At 36.8% G+C, this 2,500-nt stretch overlaps 1 protein-coding gene across 2 annotated transcripts in view; it reads right to left on the bottom strand.

Annotated features, from left to right (window-relative positions):
- Positions 1–2,500, bottom strand: part of ATPCL (ATP-citrate synthase) — a 391,624-nt gene that overhangs the window by 80,408 nt on the left and 308,716 nt on the right. The window lies entirely within an intron of this gene.

The raw sequence follows: 2,500 nt of genomic DNA, 5'->3' as shown, positions 1-2,500 counted from the left end.
TGTTAATTTGGCCAATTTAACACAAAGTTCAAAATATTCCAATTTCAAAATAGGGTCCAGAATGAACAATGTAGGCATTCCTGGCACTAAACTAACATTTCCTCTGTTCATTAGTTATGTTTTGAGGCTTTACAAATAAATTCCATTTTGATTTTTTATTCACATAATGAATTTTTATTCACACCAAAAAATAGAAGATTTACTGTTATGCAATACTGTAGTAATTGTATAAATATCATCACTATATTTGTGAATGTATATTAGACCCACCAGCTGACGTGTATTAGACGTGTGAGGTCATTTGTTTACTCTTGAATATTGGCAAAAATTTAACATTTCTGCTACTTTGAGCTCAGTTTCAAGCCATTTCCAGTGCTAAAACCAATCAAAATCATCTCTATTTCTGTAATATGTCTTCCATTCTATCAAATGAGACCAAGAAATCGCAAATACAACTATAAAAAACATACGAAAAAACACTGCAAATTTGCTGTTTTAATCGAAAAATCATGATTTCATTTTTTTTCTCTCATTATACACAGTGTGCTGCAGGATGTTTTATGTGGTGCACACATACCACATAGATGTATTCTCTCATATCTAGGCCCAAATGTACCACTCACAGTTTATCAGAGTGAGCTGAGCTCATGGCGTAGATCTACGGTTTGGACCCTGAACGTAAAGCCGTAGATCTACGGGACGGACCCTGAAAGGGTTAACTTTTTTAACTCACACCAAAATTTTTTCTTATTTTCATTAAAATTTCTTGACAGTGCCTCTCCCACTCTATCATCTGCTCTCCTTTCGCACTCTCTCACCACTCTCTTCACCTTTCTTTTACTCTCCATATACTCTGCTCTTCTTATAACACTTCTGCTTTGTAAAAACCTCTCATAAGCTAACTTTTTCTCTTTTATCACACCCTTTACTTCATCATTCCACCAATCACTCCTCTTTCCACCTGCCCCCACCCTCCTATAACCACAAACTTCTGCCCCACATTCTAATACTGCATTTTTAAAACTATTCCAACCCTCTTCAACCCCCCCACTACTCATCTTTGCACTAGCCCACCTTTCTGCCAACAGTCGCTTATATCTCCCCTGAACTTCCTCCTCCCTTAGTTTATACACTTTCACCTCCCTCTTACTTCTTGTTGCCACCTTCCTCTTTTCCCATCTACCTCTTACTCTAACTGTAGCTACAACTAAATAATGATCCGATATATCAGTTGCCCCTCTATAAACATGTACATCCTGGAGCCTACCCATCAACCTTTTATCCACCAATACATAATCTAACAAACTACTTTCATTACGTGCTACATCATACCTTGTATATTTATTTATCTTCTTTTTCATAAAATATGTATTACTTATTACCAAATTTCTTTCTACACATAGCTCAATTAAAGGCTCCCCATTTACATTTACCCCTGGCACCCCAAATTTACCTACTACTCCCTCCAAAACATTTTTACCCACTTCATCATTGAAATCCCCAACCACCATTACTCTCACACTTGATTCAAAGCTCCCCATGCATTCACTCAACATTTCCCAAAATCTCTCTCTCTCCTCTACACTTCTTCCTTCTCCAGGTGCATACACGCTTACTATAACCCACTTTTCACATCCAATCTTTATTTTACTCCACATAATCCTTGAATTAATATATTTATAGTCCCTCTTTTCCTGCCATAGCTTATCCTTCAACATTATTGCTACTCCTTCTTTAGCTCTAACTCTATTTAGCAGTTACAAGCACTAAAAACACTAGAATAATACAAAATGTACCAAATGTATGCGTGAGAACGACCGCACTATCTTATAAACATTGGCACACTAACTGAAGGCAGGGCAGCTAAGGTGCGCTCAGGCCAGAGAGACGCGTGGATGCTTTCGGGACGAATGACGTAAGTCGAGTTTTTGTTCATATGTCGGGGCAAATTTTTTACGCTGAAATGCTCCGCAAGTCGATTTTATTATAAGATGAGGCCTTCATAAGTCGGGGGTTCACTGTATCAGGTTTCTATGCTATTTATATTGTTTATTATGTCATATTAGATGAATTGTGATAGGTAAGTAAGCTGTAAAGTTGATACTATTAGCAAAATAATCAGGTAGTATTATTTTGTCCTGTCTCCAGACAAACTCTCGTCCACCACTGACGCCACCGAATCCACATACGTAATGACATTTTATTCATTCTAGAGTATATATCAAGTTTCTATGTTATTTACATAGTTTATTAAGTCACATCAGATGAATTGTGATAGGTAAATAAGCTGTATAGATGACATTGGCGAAATATTGAAGTATCTTGTAGTGCCTCCTGAGAGCCGGAATGGATTAATTACATTTCAATTAATTTAAATGGGGGAAAACTGACTCTGCAAATAAGCAAATCCACGGAATGGATTAAACTCCTAAGTAGAGGTCGCACTGTAATCCATTCCAGACACCCAAAAGTATCAACAAAAAATACATTTTTGAGAGTA

Source organism: Cherax quadricarinatus, chromosome 7 (assembly GCF_038502225.1).
Source record: "Cherax quadricarinatus isolate ZL_2023a chromosome 7, ASM3850222v1, whole genome shotgun sequence".
Lineage (NCBI taxonomy): Eukaryota > Metazoa > Arthropoda > Malacostraca > Decapoda > Parastacidae > Cherax > Cherax quadricarinatus.
This window is presented reverse-complemented; position numbering and strand designations above follow the sequence as displayed.